This window comes from Herpailurus yagouaroundi, unplaced genomic scaffold (genome assembly GCF_014898765.1).
Source record: "Herpailurus yagouaroundi ecotype Mexico unplaced genomic scaffold, PumYag 160, whole genome shotgun sequence".
Taxonomy (NCBI): Eukaryota; Metazoa; Chordata; class Mammalia; order Carnivora; family Felidae; genus Herpailurus; species Herpailurus yagouaroundi.
The window spans coordinates 3,117,896-3,141,597 of NW_024412401.1; the positions used below are offsets into that span (position 1 = coordinate 3,117,896).

Here is a 23,702-nt window from a genome sequence, read left to right on the forward strand (position 1 = left end):
CTCTCCCAAAATAGGTAAATAAAAAAAAAAAAAAAAAAAAAAAAAACAACCCACAAAAAATAAAATTATTTTAAAAAAAGAATTTTTTTTGGTGTTGGGAACAGAGTCCTGAGCACGGAGCAAGATGGTCATCTGTTATTTCTAACTGTTTAACCACACACAGCTCAGCTTTTCTGAGTCTCAGTTTTTTTTTTTTTCTAACCTGTAAAGGGAAGACACTAGTAATTACCCCCTAGCACTCACTAAAAACATGTCAGCTGAGTCTGAATAGGGTTCTTACAGCCAACAAAAAGTCAAAAAAAAAAAAAAAAGCTGCAAGTAGAATTTGGGAATGCTCGATTAAATTTAAGGCCTGCAGAAAAAAGTAAATCATAGGAGGCCTACCAGCTTGGGATGTGGTGCTGCTTTTTCCAAAGGTAATTTAATATCATTCTGGGACACATAAAAACAGCACGACCCATGAATGCCACAGAACTGCACTTCCACTGACCACGTCAAGTTCAGTCTTTTGCGTCTCAATTTTGACAGAGTATCAGTAAAACTGAGACTATGCTGGATAAAGCCACTGAAATGGAGACAACATTGCAAATGGCTTGCCAAAGTTAGTAGGCCTGCAAAACGCCTCCTGAATGGTCCAAGAGTTTGGGCTTGCTACCATTCCCACCTTTACAGATGCACTCAAGGGGCACCTGGGGGGCTCAGTGGGTTGAGCCTCACACTCGGGCTCAGGTCATGATCTCCCGGTTCGTGAGTTCGAGCCCCACATCGGGCTCGCTGCTGTCAGCCCAGAGCCTGCTTTGGATCCTCTGTCTCCCTCTCTCTCTGCCCCTCTCCTACTTGCGCTCTCTCAAAAATAAATAAACATTAAAGAAATAACATTTATAGATTTCACCCAACTGTTCACTGGTGTCTACTTGGCATTTTGTTATCATTAGGTGAAATACAGCTGCAATGAATTCACACAGATCTTAGAAGTCTTAGAGGCTCATGCTATGTCCAACTTTCATAATAGCTAGACATAATAGCTTTAGACATCTTCTAAAGATGAAGATACATGGAACCATAATCAGACACCAAAGGGCAAAAGCCTGTCTTGCCTTTTGATGCTCATCTTTTTGTTTTTTTGTTGTTTTTTTTTTCAAGTCCATTTAATAATTCAGCTGACGGTCTTACTTCCTGGGGCCTCAGCTTCCTCGTCTGTAAAGTGGGATTAATAATACTGCCTATCTGCTAGGACAGTTAAGAGAATTAAGTGAATTAGAATATATGGAACACTTCAAGGTGGAACAAGCGTAGACTACATAGTAAATAAATGCTAGTTGTTATAACAATTACTGCTATTTTTTTTAAGGGAAATTAACTTTTATGTAAATGTCACACAAGATTTCAAGCATGGTTCTGATCCACCAAAACTTGAAATATGTACAAGTATATAAATACGAGTTCCCTTTTGAGCCCGGCACCCAGGCTAAATGTTTCTTTGGCAGCCTTTCCAAATAAGCGTTACACACACCCCCGCCCCGCGCACGGCCAGGTAAGTCAAATCAGATGGTTGGTGTCTTCATTTGCTATTGCTGAGTAATAATTTACCACAAATCTAGTAGCTTCAAACAGTGTATACTTATTATCTCACAGTTTATGTGGGTCAGGGGTCTGAACACAGCTTAGAGTGCTTTCTACTTAGGGTCCCACCAGGCTGCATTTACACAGGGAGGCTTGACCAGAACGAATCTGCTTCCAAGCTCCTTTCGGTTGGTGACAGAATTCATTTTCTTGCACTCGTAGGACTGAGGGCCCTGGTTTCTTGCAGGCTGTTGGTCAGGGACTGCCCTCAGCTCCCAGAGGCCATCCATGGTCTCTTGCCACATGAGCTTTCCAAACGTGGCTGCTTACTTCAACAAGCCATCAAGGAGAGTCTCTGGGGGCATGTTTTCTTGCCAGGCAGCGTTTTATATAATATTACATAGCTACACAAATGACACCTCATCACCTTCATTATAGTCTATTGATTAGAAGCAATCAATAGACTACACTCTGCCCTGCCCCCACTCAGAGGGAGGCGATGGCACAAAGCATAAACCCCCGGAGGCCACCTCAGAGCTGTCCACCACTGCCACAGAGAGGAAAAGACATTGCCCAATTTCCGTGTCAGTTTCCCAATTCATTTTGTGCTCTAACCGCGCAGGTCAGGCAAGGTTTTCCAGTCTGTTAATTAGAGGGATGAAACTTCAGGAAGGTGAGGGTAAGGAGGAAAAACTGCGTTTAAGAGAAGCTCAAAGAAGAGAGTCACCCTCTCCATGTGGGCTTGGAAGTGGTGATGTCAGTGTCCAAAACCAGTTGCTTAAAGCCCCAGCGTCCTCCAAAATGAAGGTGGTCTGAGAAGCCACCTGAAGGTGTTTGCAGTGCAGACTTAATTCAGCCATCCTTGAACCCGCTGGTTGGAGACTTAAGGAGAGAAACTGGCTCCTGACCACAAGCATATCTGCCTCCTTGTGGATTAATGGGGAGACAACTCTAACCTCCTTTAAATACATAAAAGATTACCATGAAGGGACTATCCAATTATTCTCCATCTTTTCTGAGGAGGGAACAGGGAAATGGGCTTGAATTTCAGCAAGCAGGAATTTCTATAGACCTAAGGAAAAAAAAAAAGTCTTAACAGTAATGATGATTAAGCACTGAGCAGGCTATAAAAAAGAAGCTATGAAATATCTGTCCCCTGAGTTTTTAAAAAGTAAGCCAGACACCTGTCTAGATGGCAGTCCAAATGTGGTGGAGAAGATGGTCCAGACCTATCACTAGGAGCATAGTAACACCTCAAAAATAAACACTTAGTAATGTCTTAGTCAGCTTGAGATGTTATAAACTAGAGGGGCTGGTTTAGAAAGAACAAATCTATTTCTCATAGCTTTGGAGGCTGGGAAGTCCAAGATCAAGGCACTGGGTGATTCAATGTCTGGTTAGATCCTGATTTTTAGTTCATAGAAGGCCACCTTCTCACTGTGTCCTCACAGGGCAGAAGGGGTAGAAGGGCTCTTCGGGGCTCTCTGAGGGTTCCACCCTCACGACCCAATTATTTCCCAAAGGCCCCACCTCCGAATACCATCAGATTGAGGGGGTTAGACTTCCACACATGATTTTGGGGTTGTGGAACATAAACATTCAGTCTATAGCAATAAAATATATTGAAGTTTGCTGGTAGTTGTTGAAGACCAACCTGATGGTGGTATTTTGCAAACCGAGATCCTTGGACCAACTGTGTTAATTTCACCTGAGATAGTATTTAAAATGCAGACTCCTAGGTCTATCTATGGATGCAGTGAATTAAAATCCTTTGGGGCGTCTGGGTGGCTCAGTCAGTTAAGCGTCTGACTTTGGCTCAGGTCCCGATCTCATGGTTCATGGGTTCGAGCCCCATGTCAGTCTCGGTGCTGACAGCTCAGAGCCTGGAGCCTGCTTCGGATTCTGTGTCCCCCTGTCTCTCTGCACCTCCACTCCTTGTCCTCTGTCCATCGCTCTCTCAAAAATAAATAAACATTAAATTTTTTTTTTTAATCTCTTGAGGCGGGGCCTACATGTTTGCTTTTTTAGCAAGTACCCCGGGAAGTGTTTCTGTACACACTAAAGCCCGCACACCTCTGTAGACGAAATAGAATCGGCATCAGAACCTGGTTTCTTCCATTCAGATCTCCTCATCCCCACGCCCAGCACCCCGACCCTGAATTTCAGATGTACAAATATTGCCTCCTCTTCTGAGCAGCCACAAAGTATCCCACAGGCCTCATGCTTCCAATCGCTAAAGATGGCCAAGCAACCAAGTGCTACGGACACACGCAATGGCCGCTGCTGGTTCCCCTGGGAAATTAGATAATAGGCCTCTGGCTCGTATCATGGTTACTAGAATTACAAATGCACGCCCACCCCCGTCTCTCCAGGAGTCCCGTGTTCTGAGGAAAACCACAACAATACGTCTGGTGCTTAGACCCTGGGGTGAAGAGTGTACGGGCGTGCTTGGAAAAATGTGTGTGGTTTGCTGCCCCGAAACTCGGGGTGCCCCATCAGCAGCAGTACCCTCTGCGGAGCTGTAGCCCGAACTCTGTGTCTCTGCATACTGTACTTGAATTTTTGCAGGACCCTATTAGGGGCCCCAGGAGACCTCTCCTATGAAGTCCAAGAAATCTGAGGAAAATGTGGAGCTTACATGATGGACTAATTTCATTTCAATAAAATTCCCATATTACATTCAATGTGCCTGGCTTTATTAAGTTTTGTCATAAACGCTGGGAACACTTCCAAATTTAGGCTTGCACAATTATTTTTATTGGTGCGTTAACTAAAAATGGTATATGCATAAGTCAGAGTGTACATTTGACTTCATCTGGGGAGCCGAAATGAGCTTTCGGTTGATTTATAGTCATTTTACCCCTGTAAATGAGATACAGGAAATAGGAGTTAGTGTTTCTGATCACAGCATTCCTAAACCCTCTGTCAGTTCCATCCACAGATCTGCCATGTATCTAATGAATTTAAATTCCAAATGTCTATCGGCAACCCACAAAGTCACCAAACAAAGAAGCTGGCTTATTTTCAGACCCAGAGCCATCCACACTGGGCAAAAAAATAGAGGTTTGTTGCACTAACGTGAGACTGGGAAGCCCTCGGTGCTTTGAAAGGTTTTAATTGCTATGGAAAAAATCCTTTCAAAGATTTTTTTCCTTCACATGGGCCCCTTGGAAACTTTTCATAGGGGAACTGTAAAATATTTATACAGCTAGCAGCACTGTTAAAAAAAAAAAAAAAAGCAAGCAAGAAAGAAACATAGCACTGAATGAAAAGCAGACTTGACTTGAAGCGAGTCCTGCAGTTTCGGGGGACCCAGGGAGGGGAGGTGAGTGTGATTTCAAACCCTGGAAAACAGGATTAATCCCACCCAGCCAGGCCTACAACCAGGGCCAACATGTAGAAGGCCCTGCATTTAGTTTAAAGCCTTGCTGTAGCCATTTTGAAATTCTTGATTTTTTTTTTTTTTAATTTTAGTTTTTTACCAGAGGTGGGGGAGGGGCAGAGAGAGAGAGAGGGAGACACAGAACCCGAAGCAGGCTCCAGGCTCTGAGCTGTCAGCACAGAGCCCCACGCGGGGCTCAAACCCACGAACCGTGAGATCATGACCTGAGCTGAAGTCGGAGGCTTAACCGACTGAGCCACCCAGGTGCCCCTGAAATTCTTAATTTTTGAACGAGGGGTCCCACGTTGTCATTTTGCACGAAGTCCTGCACATCCGGTGGCTGGCCCGACTCACAGAACCCCCCAGGACTACTTTTTCTAGACATCGCAGTATGGTTTCCCATCCCTTCTTCTCCATTGCCTCCTCTTTGGCTTTCTATCTTTCTTTCTTTTTCTTTTTTTCTTTTCCTCTGGGGGAGTCTTCAATTCTGACCCTCCATTTTGCCAATCCTCAGTAGCATAAGCTACATACACTTCCTGTCAGTTTCGCTGGCTGGCATACATTCTGTCCATACAGCTCTATCGCCCTGGGGCATAGGTCGCTGACAATCCGTATTCAAATGCTTAGAAAGCGCGGTGCTGACTTTGTGAATAGACCAAAACCCTGTAGAATTTTGGAGTTAAAAGGAACCGTGGTGATCTCATTTTATAGAGTAAATGTCGTCCTGGAGAGAGGAAGGAAATTTCCCAAGGCCACTTTGTTTATTAATATCAGGTTAGGGCCATGGCTAGTTCATTCTATAGCATCTATAAAAACGGGTTAATGTAGACAACTACAGTCCTCAAATAAAGTCCTCAAATAACTCCCAAACTCATGCGGACTCTTTCTTCGGTATTTTCTCAACTCTATACTCAACAATGACATTATTAAAAAGGGGGCTGAAAAGATCATCACTTTCTCCACACTCCCCCCCGGCAAATATTTTCATTTCCTCCCACACACAACTTTACCGGTGAAGATAATTTGGTAGTAAAAAAAACAGATGTAAGTCGCATGGCCTCTCCAAGGCTCCAGCCTACCTATCCATGCTCACTATCCGGTAACCCACGGAAAGCGGAAGAAGAATCCAGGGGCTCTGAAAACCCACAAAGTAGATAATTAACACCAGCGAAATTAAGATTTGGCCACATCATGGTAGCTAAAGTACTAAGGGGCAGGATGAGACACAGTCCTGAAACTTTCCAACACGGGAGAATGGTTACAGAATTACCACAATTTCTTCAATCAGAAGGGACCCTCTTGTCTCAATGCTGACTTAATTGCCATAATTCAATTAACATGCTGCCACTAATTATATAAGCTTCTAGATGACAGTTCAAGAGCAGCACCCTGAGAGTAAGCCAATTTTTTTTTCATTTTTAAGTTAATCTTAAATTAATTATAAGTAAGTTGCATTGATTTCTTTTTCATGGCTTGCCCTCAACTGTTTTGTTACCGAACGCTGTCACATAATTTTAAAAACTCTAGGTCTTATGCAAAAAAGGCATTTAGTGCCATGTGAAATAATTGTAGCACTCATAAATATAAGTTCCCTCCTACTTTCCTTCCTTCTTTCCTTCCTTCCTTCCTCCGTTCCTTCCTTCCTTCCTTCCTCCCTTCTTCTTTCTCGATGATAGTTCTTTTCAAATGTTAAATGAGATAAATAGCAATCACATCAATTGGAAGAACAGTAATTTCCCAAATTCTCAGACCTAGAACCGTGTCCGGTACATGTCAGGAGCTCAGGAAATTTTTGTTAAATAATTACCAATATTAGTCACTGGAGGAGGTGCTTTAGGCACGACACAAAAAGTCTGAGGAGCCATCAAAGCCCTGGTCCCTGATTTCAAAGAGAGGTAGACATTCTTTTAGGAGACAAAATGTAAATGCATGAACATTACAAGTCATTCAAAAGCTACCTGAAATGGAGGATACTAAAGAGGAATGCATACCCTACAGTACAAAAATGGTAAACCAGAATAGCTCTTCCACTGAGGAAGATAAGAAAATGGGCTTTCAGTATGAATTATCATATCTGCATCCAAATCAGAGTTGACAAATGTAAATTACCTGCTATGAACCAATGGACAACGGATCCGTCGCACTTGGAAACATTTCAACAAAGCAAAGGATGCCGTGCTAGGATTGGCCAGGTGCTAATTTGCACAGCAGCCCAGATTGGTTTTTGATACCTTCAGAGTTCACTTTCAACAAAAATACATGGTCTTTGCACCCAAACATACACAGTCTTCCTATATTTTCATCTTTGCTTGGGTAAAAATGGAGGTATGTCAGAATTTTTATAGTTGTTTAAGCCTCCAAAATAATTCACCACAGAAGAACTAGAATCACTATTTTTTTTCTCGAAGTTTATTTGTCCCACTTTTCTACCTAATCAGAGTTGCTCTGATGCAGTTGCTACTCAATAATGTGAGAGAAAGTAAAAAGAAAACAAGTACAGAAAAATTCATATTCCCACAAATATTATCAGATAAACCGGCTGGAATAGCTCAGTTCGTCAGAAAAAACAAAAAACACATTTTAAAATTCAGGTAGTCACCATCACTTAAAATTTAGGTAGCTACCATGGGTTAGAAATGACACAAGAGACCTTGGCTCATGAAGGTGAGGCTAACACTCAACCCTCTTCAAGTCAGCCATCTTTGTGGAAACTTGGCTGCCTCTTCCCGGGACATGAGGCCTCCACCGTTTTTTAGGGGACACTGAAAATTTATTAATTATTAGCAATCATCGAACGCCTGCTCTTTCCCATAGGTCCTAACCTCCCTGAATGTCAGCAGGGCCTATATGGATCACCACCGTATTTCAGGTCTGACATGTAGTATGCCTTCTACGAACATGGTTAGGGAGTAAGAAAAAGAAAGTAACACTCCCTTCTCATTCTGCCCACGTCCCTGCGTTAGTTGGAGGTCTCTTTCAAGTGCACGTGATAAACATCCAGCTTGAACTGCTTAAAAAAGGCAATAAGGCTTATGGGCCAACAGGTTCATAAAACCCAACCTCAGAAACCAGGCCTAGAGGCAATATTCAGTCACCAAGGGAAGATTTGGATTGACCCCGCATAATCGTGTGTCTGCACCTTGGGCTAATCACTTTGGTTACAAGGATATGATCCCAACACGGCCTAACCTGAGTCCGGTGACCACCTCTGTGGCTGAGGGGGTAGAAAGTACTGTTTCCTGGCCACAGCGTATTAGGAAGCAGGAAGAAGGGTGGGGAGAACATAGAATACGGAAAACAACGATGCTCACGGATTCTCCTAGTTTCTTTCAGCCATTGTGGACTCTCACCACAGTAGTGTTGGTATGAGCAGCTTTTATTGTATTTTGTTTATGTAAGAGTTAACGTGGATTCCTGACAGCTCAAATTACCATTCTTATCACTATTGACTCTTTCCTGAGGAACAAGTATGCCCACAGGCCAATGACAGTATCACAATTTATTTCAAAGAGTGCTACCAATATAACCAGTTTTTACCGACTTGGAAAATAAGGCAAAAGCAAGCAAGCCAGCAAGCAAGAAAGCAAGGAGGAAGGAAGACAGAGGGAGAAAGAAAGAAGAAAGAAAGAAAGAAAGAAAGAAAGAAAGAAAGAAAGAAAGAAAGGGTGCTTCATTGCTCTTATACACGAAAGCACAGAGTGACCAGTAATATCTGATTCTTCTGGAACTCTGCAGCTCCCTGCTGCTTTGCTGTGTGTTTCTCCTGCTAAAGCTGCTCATGTAAATCAACCTTCCTTGTACAGAAATGTGTACAATAGGACAGATTTTTTTTTCTTTAAGAGTTATACTTTCGGCCCACATGTGGCTGCGCACGAAATATCAATTTTTTTCCCCCTTTTCACTTTGCATGTCGAGTTGGGCCTCTTCTCTGTTTACACAAAGACAGAAGACAAGTTTGAGGAAGGTAAAAGGGTCACTGGGCCCATTATCCTGGCCGGCTACGGTTTTCTCCTGCCATTTCCTCTCATCCGTCATTGTCCTCCCTAGAAACTCATCCGTATCCCTTGAGATTCAATGATTTTTTTTTTTTTTGTAGGTAATGCCCCTTTTAGGGAACCTATTTTAAGATCATTATGTTCTCTGCAAAGCAGTTTTGCCAGAACTTTCCTGTTGATCCCAGTTTTCTGTCTGCTCAGATTCTGTTTTCATTGTTCAGGCCACGCAGGGAGTATTTGCATTCTTTCTGATTGTGGGGAACTGTGCGGTAATCTTACACCATATGTATTTTTATATTGAAAGTCACAAGATCCTTATTTTGCATTCCTTAACCATGAGCCATCATCCACTTCCCATCCTTCACAGGGGCAACTGGGGCCTGTATGCATCTCCACTAGAGATTTCCCAGAGAAGCCCCGGAATTTGGTTCTCCTATCTCTCATTTTGGCATAGAGGGTTTTGTCGTTGTTGTTGTTGTTGTTTTTAACTATGGCATAAACTCTTTTAATTTCTATTGTCTCCAGCTGTCTGATTCCCAGGTACTTCATGCTCATGACACTGATGTCACAGTTGTTTTAGTGGAAAATAAGCAACGAGCTTTAGGCAATGAAGAAAAGTCCCCATTAGGAAACAAATCAGAAATAGAAACACTTTTGCCCTCACATTTGCTCTGCTCACTTAATGAAGATGGGATGGGATTCATTGATTCTGGGGACAAAGGCTTTTCAGTGCCTTCCATTCCTGTAATGCAGTATTTCCAGAAGATGGGACAGAAGTGTTCCATGGTCAAATAAGTTTGGGAAACAGCACATCAGAATTCATAGAACACATTAGCGTAATAAAGGCTCTGTTCCGTTGGTTTCACATGAAATAAACCTATTTAACCTTGTTTAATTTAGCATTCCCTAAATGTATTTGAGCTTGAAACACTTGCCACAGTTTACCCAGAGGCAACCTGCAGAACAACATTCCTTTAGCTATCCAATTAGAAGACAAAGAAATACAATCCTATTATCTTAAAACTGATATGCTTTTTGTAGATATTAAAGACATGCATTTAATTTCCTTCCTATATCATTACCTCCCTGCATCTCTCAAAGATCTGAGCCATGAAGTTTATTGGCTCTGAGGCAGAGCTTCAAGAATGGGTTCTTGACATCGTAAATGAGATGGTAAGTTTGGAAGAGGGAAAGGATTTTATTCCTGTAGCTCCAAGTTGACATAAGCTTGGTAGACTGAATCCAGTTTACACAGGGGATGTCTAGGTAGGAAGAGGAAGTGGCGAAGAGAAACCCATTCTTTCTAGAGCCAGCAGGATTCGGGGGACAGTGGAGGGTGAGCTGATCAGATCTGTTAGAGAAGAGAGAGTAGAGTTGGGTAAACATAGCGTACTACGGCCCCCGATTCCTTCCTAAAATACCTGGGGTTCAGCCTATGGTGTGCACAAGCAGAGTATCTGGAATTACTTTTACTGTTTCACCTGCGGTTTCTCTATGGCATGAGTGACATCTCCAATGTGTTCCCACATCTTTCTGAACCATGACTCAGAACGAGTCTTAAATTTATATGATAGTTTTGGGCTTGAACAAAAAATAGAGCCTTCTATTCGTAGTTGGAGAATCTTGCTAATCTCTAAACGCCTTTAATGTCCTGGTCTTCATCTCGTACCCTGTCATCTTCACCGTTGTCATTTCCAGAGGCCAGATATAGATTGTTGTGTCTTTACGGTTTCCATGCCCTCCTCTGTGTTCTCACGAGGGCTTATAACGACACAGTTTGTCGGATTATAAGTGAATTCATGCTTGTTTTCTCCTGGAGAATGCAAACCCATTGAGAGCTTTGTGTTTGTTACTGTATCCCCACACTCTATGGTGTGGGCATTTAAAATACGTGTGTTAACTGATTAAACTGGATATCTTATGATTCCTTAAAAGCAGGAGCAAGAGAAATCTACTTTCCATGTTTAGAGGTCTTTATATTTTCCCGTCCCAGCTGGTTTGTCAAGCCTACTAGAAGTCATAGAACTTCTCCCTTCCCTTCACCATCCTTCTGGCTGAAGGGATGCCTGGGTATTTCAGGGAGGGCCTGGGAGAAAAATCAGAAATAAGTTTTCCTTTTGCTCCGACCATGTTGATATATGCCCTGTCTTGGGAGCCTCTAAAGCTCCTGAAGATACAAAACCCTCAGGTTGCAAAATGGTGCTGGATTTTCTCTGGGTCTCACGGCCCTGGAGCCATGCTGAATCCCAGCAGAAACGGGAACAAGGCTCCCACCTTCCTGCGTGTGCTTTTCCCACAAAAGCCATGAGAGACGAGTGTATTGGTAGCTATCCTTATAAAGATTCCTCCTGGATCCCGTTTGGGTGTACGCACTAAAGGGAAGTGTTCTCTCGACTCCCAGCTACAGGCTCTGTGTCTGTGTGCTGTTATTGTACCTGTGGCTCTCCTGCTCCTAATCTCACCATGCTGAATTGTAAGTGCTGGTTGACTTCTCTGTTTCTTCCACGGGCCTGAAAGCTCCATGGAGACAAAGATACTATCTATTTTGCATACTCTTGTATTGTCTTTAGCTACCATTATACCTGGCATATGATAATAGTGGTAATTATAGCCATTGTGATAATAATAATAGACAGACTGAACACTCATGTAGTGCTTTCTCTGAACCAGACATTCTTCTTCTTCTTCTTCTTCTTTTTTTTTTTAAGAGTTTATTTTAAAGTAATCTCTACACCCAAGACGGGGCTCAAACCCACAACCCTGAGATCAAGGCTTGCACCTTCCACTGATTGACCCATCCAGGCACCCCTGACCCAGACACTCTTCTAAGTGCTTTACTATACTAGCTCATTCAGTGCTCACAAAACCCTTTGAAGTAGGTACTATTATCACTTGCATCTTATAGATGGATAAACTGAGGCACAAAGAGGTTCAGTAACTTGTCCAAGGTCACCCAGGAAGCTGGATTTTAAATACAGGAATCTGGCTCCAAAGCTCATGTGCTTAACTATTAGACAACACTCCATGACTCTGCAGTAGACAACGTGATACCATACTCTACATGGTTCCTCTGGGCAATGGGCTCATTCTTAGAAGCAGATAGGGTCAGACGGGGCTAAGAAAGAACTTCTGGGGGGTGCTGAGGGGACTGTCGGCATGATAGGGAGCAGGGAGCCCAAGTTTATGGATGGGACAGGGAATGTGAGCAGGATGTAGAGAAGGGTAATCAAAGAGTGGATGTTTGGAGAACCAGGAGAAGAGGGGGGGCCACACGTAGAAGCTGGGGTAAGTGGGAAATTTGACAGAGATACATCAACGGGAACTTTCAGATATATTTCTATGGGAGGCAGTCTCTAGAGTCCTACACCAGCTGTTCTAGAAAACCTCCGGTAAAAATCTACAGGATTTTTAAACATGGCTTCCTTTAAGTGAGACACCTTACGAAGACTGGGCTACATGGCATTCCAGAAGTGATTTAGGGTTTGTGAGTAGTTTGTGAGAGCATCGTTGCAGCCTCAACCTCAACCGTGGCTTTGGATCTTTTGGGGAAGAATGAGAAGAAATGACTGTCGCAGTAGCTTGAGACCAGCTGTATCTAGGATTTCTGATCAAGTTCCCTCCCGTTTGGGAGTTTGGGACAAATTAAAAAGACTAGGAAAAAGAAAGAAGGAAAGAAAGGATGAGATGGTGAGTGAGTAAGAATAAGAGAAAGTGAGAGAGGATGTAGAAAAGGCCGCTTCTTTGATTTGTATGCTGTGATTTCTGAAATTGTTCCAGCCTCTACATAAATCTACGGGATTTATGTGCCTTCATTCGTCACACCTTCTTTTGAAATGGAATGTTCCGCCTTGGAACCTTTGAACGTTGACATCCAAATACAATATATTCTTTTAAAATCACCTCTGGATAAAGACAACTCTGTTGAGGTAATTCCCCCAGATTGTAGGTGGAGTCTGTTTGGTCCTCAGATCTTGATGGGAATATGCTGAAAATAGGACCTCTCTTCAGAGAACAGAAGAGTTCTAGTATGATTAGAATCCCAGTTGCAGACACCCTGGGCCAGGAACCAGTGCAGGAGAAAGAAAGAAAGAAAGAAAGAAAGAAAGAAAGAGGAAGAAAGAAAGAAAGAAAGAAAGAAAGAAAGAAAGAAAGAGGAAGAAAGAAAGAAAGAAAGAAAGAAAGAAAGAAAGAAAGAAAGAAAGAAAAAGAAAGAAGGAAAGAAAGAGTCCCTTGTCTTTGATGAACGACAAGGAGCAGTGCCATCTAGTGGCAGCTCATGTTTATCTTGGAGTGGGCTTGACCATGACCCTGCAAAAGCTCTTTCCTTGCTCCTTATCAAACTGGGAAACACCTGTCTGGTGGCCACAGGACCTGAAATCAAACAGCAGCCCTTGAGTGAAGACACAAGTGTGTCAAAGCTGCTGCCGATCGGAGGCTGAATCCAGGGCACGTTTTGTTTTGTTGTTTTTTGGGTGTTTCCTTTCGTGCTTGTTGTTGACTTTTGAAGGCCGGGAAGTCTACACGAACAACGGAGAACAAAGGTTGTATTCCCAGGAAGGGACAGAAGAGAAGGGCACTACTGTGTTCCTCGTCAGGATTCACGCTACAGACACGTCATCTTATCTGACCCTCATATTCTCCCTGTTCTGCTAATGGACCAAGGTGCAAAGAGGCCAAGTCCAAAGTCAAACTGGCAGAAGGAGCAGAGGGGTGGAATTTGAATCCAGGTGCTGTTTAGCGAAGCTTTCTCTCTGATTCAGCATCTGTGGAAATTCTCCTCTGCCACTTGCTGCCTGGAAGGCCCACATTTCCAGGCCCTGCCACAGACCCTCCACCTTCTAGGGTGATGTGACTGGGATAAGAACATGTCAGAGGAGATCGGGCCACTGGAAGGACCTAGCAGCTGAGCTGTAGGAGGAGAAAAAGCCCACACATCATCTCTCAAAACTCAGATCCTTGGGTGAAGTTGCTGGTGGGTAAGTGTTCTCTTTCTGCAAAGTCACCACCGGCTGCTACGTTTGGGGACACGCCTGATCCAATGAGTTGAGCCTCAAGACCTCCCACCTACCCCCACAATGATGCAGAAGGCAATAGCTCTCCCTGGAAGGGATTCCATCCATGGTTGTAATAAATCATTTCCCGTGCAGGAGTGTGGTTTTATTGAAAAAAAAAAAAAGAAACCGAAACTGCATTTTTTTTTTTTATATAATTAGGGAATAGACAGATGTTGATTTTTAAATACTATTCATTTTACTACAAATTCACCTCAGGCTCTTCAATTTGATTGGAAAAATAAATGTGAATTTCTTCTATTTATGAAAGATCGCTGAAATATAAACATAGAAAATATTGGAACATAAATTCTCTTCAATTCCACAGATTAATGGTGGAGATGAAAACGATACTCTGCCTTACTATACTGGACAGAGAAAGCAAGAGACAGTTACCTAAAGCCCTAGCTTCTGGTAATGAAGCAAGCGTATCTAGGCCTGAATTTTTTTGTTGTTTATTTATTTTTGAGAGAGAAAGAGAAACACACACGTGCACGAGCAGGGGAGGGGCAGAGAGAGGGAGGTGAGGATGGGAAGCTGGCCCTGAGCTGACAGCAAAGAGCCTGATGCAGGGCTCGAACTCACGAACTATGAGATGATGCCCTGAGCCGAAGTCGGACACTTAACCGACTGAGCCACCCAAGAGCCCCTAGTTCTGAATTTTAATTTAGTTACTCAATTACAGTTACATAGGTACAATTTTTTTGTTTGAGCAAACTCTAATAGACCACTATAGCCACACCAACGTGAGTGACAAAGTAATAAGTCATACAGAGAATGAAGACTTCCTCTGGCTATTTTTGTTGACTCCCAAGATGAGAAGAGAAAGAAGGTTTCTTGAATTTTCAGTTGGTAACTGACCTTATAATCTGCAGAAACAAATTTAGGGGGTAACGATGTCATTGATTGGTGAAAACCATTGCTGACAAAGCCCTGCGCTCAACACGGATTCTGTTAGTATTCTAATATCTCATCATTAACGTTAAAAAAATTGTTAAGGAATCCAGTTGCGAGTGGCTTATCTTTGTCCCGAAATGCTTTATAGCTGACATGGTGGAGAGACAACTTTTGAAAGGTTATATCAGAGTCACCTAATGCTCACCAGCAAGAATCGCCTTTGGTATAAAATGTAGACAATGTGAGCATGGAAACAATAATGGAGTCTGTGGACATCTTTGTAAAATGCTTTTTAAAAGGTGAAAAGCAGGGGCACCTGAATGGCTCAGTCAGTTAAGCATCTGGCTTCCCCTCAAATTATGATCTCACGGTTCATGGGTTCAAGCCCCACATCGGGCTCTGTGCTCACAGCTCAGAGCCTGGAGCCTGCTTTGGATTCTGTGTCTCCCTCTCTCTCCACCCCTCCCCAACTTGCCCTCTGTCTCTCTCTCTCTCTCTCCCTCTCTCAAAAATAAATAAAACATTTTTAAAAAGTTAAAAGAAGTTATTGTCTCAGAGTTAATGTAACTAAACATTAGAATTAATTGCCTCTGACAATTCAGGCCTTAGCACTTCTGCAAACCAACTTGATACAGAGTTAGTTTTAGAACAAAAGCCCCAAATAGTTAAGCATCAGTAAGAAAAACAGATAGGAAACCCAGTGTCAATAAACTCTTTGTTGATGAAAACGACCCTTGATTTTTAGGACCCACGGTCACGGTAACCATGTGAAAAGGGAGTGAACCAGGATGGCAAACTTAGATGGGATATGGTCACTCCATAGATGTGACTTGTGCCACCTCTGGTTTAGAATCCACTCTGTCATTTTTTGAAACTTCTGAAACCTATGGTGAGGGGCCCTTTTTCTGACGGAAATCTCCTTCTAGAACTTCTACCAATGGACACTGGATGGGGGATGAAGGCACCATGCAGCCTTGGAATAGGAAGAATAAACCCTATCTGTTGTATCCTTCTTAGGTGCCAATGTTGCTGTTCTGTTATGAACCTCTGTACTGTTTTTTTTTGTGGGGTTCTTTGTACATTATTCTTCTCATTCTTGCATTAACCTCCCCCCTCCCTGCTTTTTTAATTCTGAGAGCTTAGGTAACTTGCCCACGTTCAGGTGGATTTCTGTTGGCAAAGTCATCGAGAGCAGAAGCCCCCTTTCTGGCAGAGACAGAAGAGAGAGGCCATGAAGTGCTCTTTGTTCAAGCAGGTGCTCTGACTGTGTCCCTAAGCTCCAAGTTGGGTCCAGACTGTCATATTCCGACCACTGTCCCCAACCCCGACTGTTTTGTTTTTGTTTTTGTTTTTGTTTTTTATCTTTCACAAAGCAGTAAAGATGTTAATAGTTTGGGAACTGAACACATGAGTTTGTGGAAGTAGACAGCCACCAAATGGTATACTCCAGTAATGCAATGAAAAAAAACTTTTCAGGGAGGTAACCCAGGTGGCTTCTGGGCCGCCAATTCTCTCGCTTTGGGACTGACCTCAAGACAAGGGAAGGGCTCTCCGGGCTCCATCCCCACGGACATAGCTGATTGGCCCAGTGTTGGACATCTGACCCAAGCAAAGCCAATCAAATCCTTCTCTAAGATTTTTGGAACAGTGGCGAAAGGGCTGTCTTGCAGGCAAAGACGCTGTAAGATAGAAAGAGCAGGAATTGCTGCTGGCTGCCATGTTTCCAGCCATGTAATAGTTTGAGAAGATAAAGGCAAAATTTGGGAAGAAATGTGGGATGAGACGGAGTGTGTCCCAGTCATTTTTCAATAACGTGATTTCGATTATTCTGAAGCTCCCTCGTATCCATGCCTGGGTACGTCTCTTTCTTTCAATCTGTACTTGTTGAGTCTCTGTCACTTGCAACCACTGAGTTCTGACCGACACAATCTCCTTCCAATGATTGCTTTCTTGGTCTCCTGATAAAACGCCTATAACCTTGTACTGGCTTATTCCGTAGGCTGTTTTCGACTAAAGACCAATTGCAATTCGTCTGTCTTCTTAGAAGCATTATTCGTGCCAGCCAGCTGAGAAGGCCTTGCAGACTTGAGGCAGAGCCCAGGCTAGGCCCTCTGGGGAGGGGAGGTAGGACTTGGGAGGAATAGGGGAGGGGGGTGGGAGATTAGGGAATAAGTCGCAGGAAGAAGACACCTCAGAGTAGAAAACAGTCTTGCAAGCGAGTCTGGGAGGAAACAAAAAACACATTTGTCTCGCTGCATGATACTCTGAGGCCCACCTTTTTGAACACGTAATCAAACAGAAATTGCTCTTGTTCGGAAGCGGGGGTGATTTTTATTGCAATTTTTTAGAATATCATTTGTAAGGAATCGCTGACTCTGAAAGAACTCAAGAGATTCTGTGCCTCCCCTCAGCACCTATTTTCATGCGAATTTTTCTTAGTACCATATAAATAACAAACATGAGTTTTGCTAAGCCAGTGGCGAAACAGGGGCGAGAGCCATTAGAAAGCGCCTTCGAGTGATCCCTTATTTAAAACATGGCGGGTTATAATTTTAGAGCAGTAAACCTCATTATAACATACTTATATTTGACATTTTTAGGCTGTATTGTTCGTGTTTTTAAGTCCTGGAGAAAGGCCCATTAGAGCCGTGTTACTCACATTAATTCAACGTTTAGCCGTTTATAATACAAACCCCAGTCTTTTGGAAAATGTCATTTAAAAAGTTTCACCATATATGGACATTATTTATTGCTTGAGCCCCATTGTCTACTTATAATATGCCCTTTATCAGACCGAATTGCCCACTTCAGAGAATTTCGTTTTGAACAACTGGCTTCTTACATTATCCAATGATGCAGGAAAGTTAAATTACAGCCAGTTCATATCATAGAAACAAAATGTTTCCTGCAATTACAGATAAGGGACAGTTCATTTTCTCTCTGTCATCCTGAAAAAAAACCTCCTGACAACAATTCATGCCTGGTTAAACAGGATTTCCACATCTACTGCTGACATCTTTCCAAATAATTCAGGCTTGTTATTACCATACAGTCCTGGCAAGGCTCAAAAGCAAGCAGACTTGACGAGTCTGCTCAAAGCAGAGCTTAAGTAGTTGTAATTAATAATAATTACATGCCCACTACACTCCAGTTTTATCATATTATCCGTCAGTGCAAATAAAAAAAACCACACACAACACGCTTGAAACAGGATTAGTGCATTAATAAAGCCACCCCGCGTACGCCCTCTCTCTAAAGTTTAAAATGTTTGCAGTGGTTTCTGTTTTATGGATTTCCATCATTCTGTGTCTGGTTGCAAAATGTTAGCCGGATGCGGGACAACCCCGGGGCCAGGGCTGTTCTCCTTCAAAAGCCTTCACCCCTCCTGCCGTGACTCGGATTCGAACCGAGGTTGCTGCGGCCACAACGCAGAGTACTAACCACTATACGATCACGGCGAGCTACAGGAGAGCTGAGTACTCAGCCTCCTTCAAGAGCTACTGCACTATTAAAATTTGTGGAAACACTGCCATCTATTGCCTAAATATGCACATTTTCTTAACGCTGGGAAAGGGGAGCCGTGTCTCTGTAATCTGTCATGAGGTAGAGGAGTGGTAACAGAGTGCCAGAACATGCAACCAACATTGGGAAAATTGTAGAAGGTGAGATTCACCGTCCTGCTGAAAATAACAGGACTGAGAGAAGCCGGTCTGTTGGATCACGCTTTCTACTTTTGACCAATAATGGATATGGATTTCTCACCCCCAACTGCCACCCCACCAATCATGTCGCCCCAAGTGGCATACGAATCAGAGCCTCTTTTGTGGTTTCTTCACCACCAGTCTGAAAGCCATGTGCTTGGGCAGCACAGTCGTAAAAAATACGGCACCAACAAAATGGTCCGGGGACTGGGGACAATCAGAAATACTTGGTTTTCCTATTAGAGGAAGCCAGGATGACTATACTTCGACTGATCAATGTCAAACTCATTGATCCCTAAAAGCTAATTTTCCCCCTGAATATATATAGGTTTTAAACCTCCAGTAATCTGAAGGAAAATAATGCTTAGCAATTTACCACACAAAGAAACTGGAGTGTTCCATGCTAAGTAAGTTTCAAGGGGAAATTTTTTATAAATTTCCTTATTATAATAATTCAAGGAGTCTGCACAAGATATTTCAAGGGCTGAAAACCTTAAAAGAAAGCACACAGAGAAACCTATTTCTAATCGCTGGATTATTAGCAGGGTGTCCCCTTGAAGCCCTCTAAACAGAGAGGACCCCGGGTGCAGTGGGGGCTAGCTGGCATGGTGTATGGGTTACAAGAACCTCACTCATCTGCTGAGTGGGTGCGAAAGTTCCCGTGATTCTGGAGGGAGGGTATTTCTGAAGAGGAAAGCTTGAGAGGCACATGGTCACTAGCCGCTCCCCTCTGATCATCTCTAGCCCCTTCCGTCTTCTTTCGAATTCTCCCAAACCCATTTTGCTTCCATGCTCCCATGGAAGAGTACTACCCCAAGTTCCTGAGCCCCACCCATCTGTGGAGGACCCAAGGCCAAGTGCTCTCTGGCCATGCCAGGAGCAGGTGGGTGAACCTGGCAAGAGGTCACTCATGGCAAGGAGGCGGGGGGACAAAGCCAATCTCCTGGTTGGCAAAGAGCAGTTTCCCAAAGTATCCACAGGTGTTTACCACACTTAACGATTTTTGCTATGTACCAAGTAAGCAATAAGGGAGGTGTTTTGAAGAAATCAACTCACAGGGTACAAACTGTAGAAGCTGATTGTCCAGATTCTAATTGTGGCTCTGTCCCTTACTAACTGAGGACCCGAGGCTGCTTATCTGACCTCTGTGTCTCAATTTTCTCCTCTGGAAAATGGAGTTAATAATAGTACCTATTTCACAGGATTGTCATGAGGATTAAATAGGTTATTACGTGCCAAAGAAACTTATCATAAGGCTGTCAGCACTCTAGAAATCTTAGTTATATTATTATTTAAATAAAAATTTGGGGGGAGGAAAATTTTTAACATTCCATGTATTCAAAATACACAGTATCACATTCCATAAATAGAGGTCATTGTGAAATAAAATGTAAAGATGAAACAGTAGAATTAAAAGTCTAGCCAGGTAACTCTGAGCGCTGAGCCCCAGCTCTGTTCCCTGTTAAAAAGGAAGGCGAGTCACAGAGCAGAGTTGTTGAAAACACGGCGACCTCTGGTTGACGCTTCTCCTCATCTGAACGACTGGAAGTGATTTGAAAAGGGAATAACGTTCCCGTCATAGTATAGTATTCAAGGCTTATGAAGTGCCACAGTCGTCACACCCCCTTAAACTACTCCCCCTCCCCCCACACTGTATCTGTCAGACTAGGTTATGATATGTGACAACAACCACATCTCAGTGGCTTAAATTAGGAAGGTTTTCCCCTTGCTTGTACTCTGTTCACTGCAGGGCCCTGTTCTGTGTCTCCTCACTCTGGGACCCAGGCTAAGGGAACAACTCCTACCCTGATCACAGCTTAACTGCTTTGTAAACGGCAGGAGAGCTCTAGACTGTCTGGAACGGGCTGCTGAAAGCTCTTCTCGCAGCTCATTGGCTGGAACTGGTCACACGGTTCCTTCCCCTCCAAAGGGCTGCTCCTGTAGTTGATGATGTCAGTTACCTTGTGGATAGACTCTGCGATGTTTGTGCCTATTTTTAAAAAAAGTTTCTTTACTTACTTTGAGAGAGAGAGCCAGTGCTGGGGAGAGGGAGCCCAGGAGGGGCATAGAGAGGGGGAGAGAGAGAATCCCAAGCAGGCCCCGTGCTGTCAGCGCAGAGCCCAACGCGGGGCTCAAACTGTGAGATCGCGACCTGAACCTGCCGCTTAACCAACGGAGCCACTGGGGTGCCCCCAAATATTCGTGCCCATTGAAGTGGGTGGGCTTTGGAACAACTACCAGGATTTTCTCCTGCCCATTCGCTGTCTTCTAGGGGATAAATTTCGTCCACCAATACCTACAACCCAGTTTAAAGGGGAAGACTGATTGAATCAAAATATGGTTTCTGATGTCCTTTACAACTTCTTTGCAACGTACCATCTGATTTTTTTTTTTCTGACCTTACTATGTCAACACCAATGTTATCACTCTGCCACGAATATATCATTCACAAATACGTGTTGGAGATTTACTGTAGTCCAGTCGTTGCTCTGGATCTTTAGTATTCAGCACAGAACAAGAGAGGCACGTATCATGACTTCATGGAATTTATAGTCTAGAGAGAGACAGAGAGACACAGAGAGAGAGAGAGAGAGAGAGAGATGAATAACAGATGAATAAACGGAATATATGAGTTGGTGTCATGGAAAATACATATATACACGTATTGCTTAAAGATTCTGATGAAGTAGGGAAAGGCAGGGAAGGCATGGTACTTCTTGGGGAGAGAAAGAAAGAGAGAGATGGTGAGGGAGAGAGAGACATAGGGACAGGGAGAGAGAAAGACAGAGAGAGAGAAGAAGCAGCTTGCTTGGTCTGAATTCAATTCCTTTCTCCAACCCTTTTACCTGCCAGACCCTAGATGTCTCTGGGTCTCTATTTCCTCATCAGTGAGGTAGGCGAAACTGGACTAGATTCCTCACATTTCTGATGTGCCAGACATTTAATTTACAGACACGCTGTGAATAAATTCACGAACAAGAGACACACGTAAACATTTTGAAGGAAGAAGAAGCCAATCACAAGCGAGTCCTATGGCTAGTAGAGCTGTCCTTTTTGTTTTCCCTAAGTTCATAGAAGCCGTCCTCCGTGTCACCTTCTAAATATTGTCAGCTTTGTTTCCCTGCCTCTGGCAACATATTTTGGACACACGGGGATTGGTCTCTTGGTTTAAGTTGGGTATAAAGAGGAATGTCTTGCCTGTGAGGGGCATTTAGCTACAGGATTCGTTTTCGAAAGAGACTGTGGACTTCTCTTTTCAGGAAGCCTTTATTTCTATAAGATTGCTGCCCACCAACATCTCATTGTTAGAAATGAAGGAGCATCAGCCTCCCTGCCTCTCCTTCTGCGGCCCGGCTACGAGATTCTCCTCCTGATGGAGTCAGTACTTTCCCAGATTTTTCATGGTGGAGTCTAACAGGGGAGCAGGGGCTGACGAGCGGACCCCGGGAGCGGTCGAGGCCCCCACTGCCCCAGCTGAGTCCTGCCTCCAGTGTCGCCCCTCCTACCCCTTTTCCCAGACCAAGCTCTGTGTTCTCCGCCTCATCCCTCTTCTCAGCTTGCCTCCTGCCTCACTGGGGGTAGGGAAATGACAGTCAGATCCGTCACTGGGCTGAAGGCCAAGAGCGGCAATCCGCTGGGTTGGGGCTGGCCCAGTGCCCAGTTTTCAGACAAAGACAGGTTGGGAACCCCCCCCTGCAAAGAAAGCTCCTCTGTCCCCTCCTCCCAGAGTCCTGTTTCCAGTTGGGGCCCAGCCAGCTCTGACCTTATAGGGACCTTAAAACCATTTATTTCTTGGGATCTTGCTAGAACCCCATCCCCATCCTAGTAAGCTGTGTGTGTGCGTGTGTGTGTGTGTGTGTGTGTGTGTGTGAGAGAGAGAGAGAGAGAGAGGGAGGGAGAGAATCAGAGAGAAAGAGAGAGAGAGACAGAAAGAAAGAGAGGGAGAGGAAATAGGGAAGGAGGAAAAGCTGGACCAATCTAGTACATTCAGGGGAATTCGGTACATGCCAGGGAATGAAGGATCGTTCATGCCTGCCCTTGGAAATAGTTTGGGGGGAAAAAATAAGATAGCTGAAAACAGGGGAAGTCCAAGTAAATGGTAGCTGCCGATTGCAGATCCCAAACTCTTCAGCCACATGACCTTTACCATAAAGAACGCTAAGAGCTAAATGTTCTTTGACTTCACCCCTCGCGTGTTTCCTGCATGTATCGGAAAAATCTTTGATTCTAGGAAATCTGAAAACACTAGAGAAAACGCATTATTTTCAGAATGCTTGTAACCGCAACATGTTTTAACAGTTTACATTTTCAAGAGTAAACTGCCTGGGGTGCTTTTTCCCCCTTGCTTATTAATGAATTCTATTTAACCAAGTCAGAAATCTTGCTGTGGGGGAAAGCTGGAATGGTGGGGGCGGGGGTGGGGGAAGGGGTGTTGGTTGTTGGTTTAATTTTAATTTTTTTTGCCTGAAGGCACCATTAGAAAACTCCAGATGCAAAGCTTTCTAATAGAATTCCTCATCTGACACAGCCCTCCGGAATACGTAGGCCTAACCTTTACGATCTGGCGGGCCAGACCTCTATTTGGAAACCTTACGAGGGGGGCTGATCCATTAATGATAATGTGCAATAACTCGGAGTCCCAGAACAGCTGAAGGCCTGGGGCGGTGGCGAATTACCGCTCTGCATCTAGGAAAGGTGGTGGCAACCGGGACCCCCTGAGGAAGGGGGGGTGGAGAGCAGGATCATCGAATAGTGGAGAGCCGGAATGCCCCATGACCACACTTTCTCTTCCCATTACATCAGGAAGCTGAGGTTTTAAGAAAGAGAAGTGTTGGCAGGTCTGAGACCAGTTAGCGTTTTGGATTTACGGCCGCGAGGGTTCTAACCAATCACTGCGGAGCTACTTTTCTTAAAGAAGTTTCTGCATAGGCTCCTGGAAGTTCGGGGACTGATAGCCTTGGACAAATGACTTAATCTCTCTGCCTAAGTTTCCCTCGTAAAAGGGGATGATGATAAGAACAATGTCTACTTTATAGAATTGTTCTGAGGGTTAAAAGAACAAGCACTTTAAAAGAGTGCCCAGGAGGTAGTAAGTGCTTAATAAAATACTAGC

The 23,702-nt window shown here is 43.7% G+C and overlaps 1 protein-coding gene and 1 non-coding gene across 9 annotated transcripts in view; both read right to left on the minus strand.

Annotated features, from left to right (window-relative positions):
• The window catches only part of NFIB (nuclear factor I B), a 462,184-nt gene that overhangs the window by 345,231 nt on the left and 93,251 nt on the right, over nt 1-23,702 (minus strand). The window lies entirely within an intron of this gene.
• TRNAH-GUG (transfer RNA histidin (anticodon GUG)) lies at nt 18,275-18,346 on the minus strand. Its single transcript has one exon. It is a non-coding gene; the product is annotated as a tRNA-His (tRNA).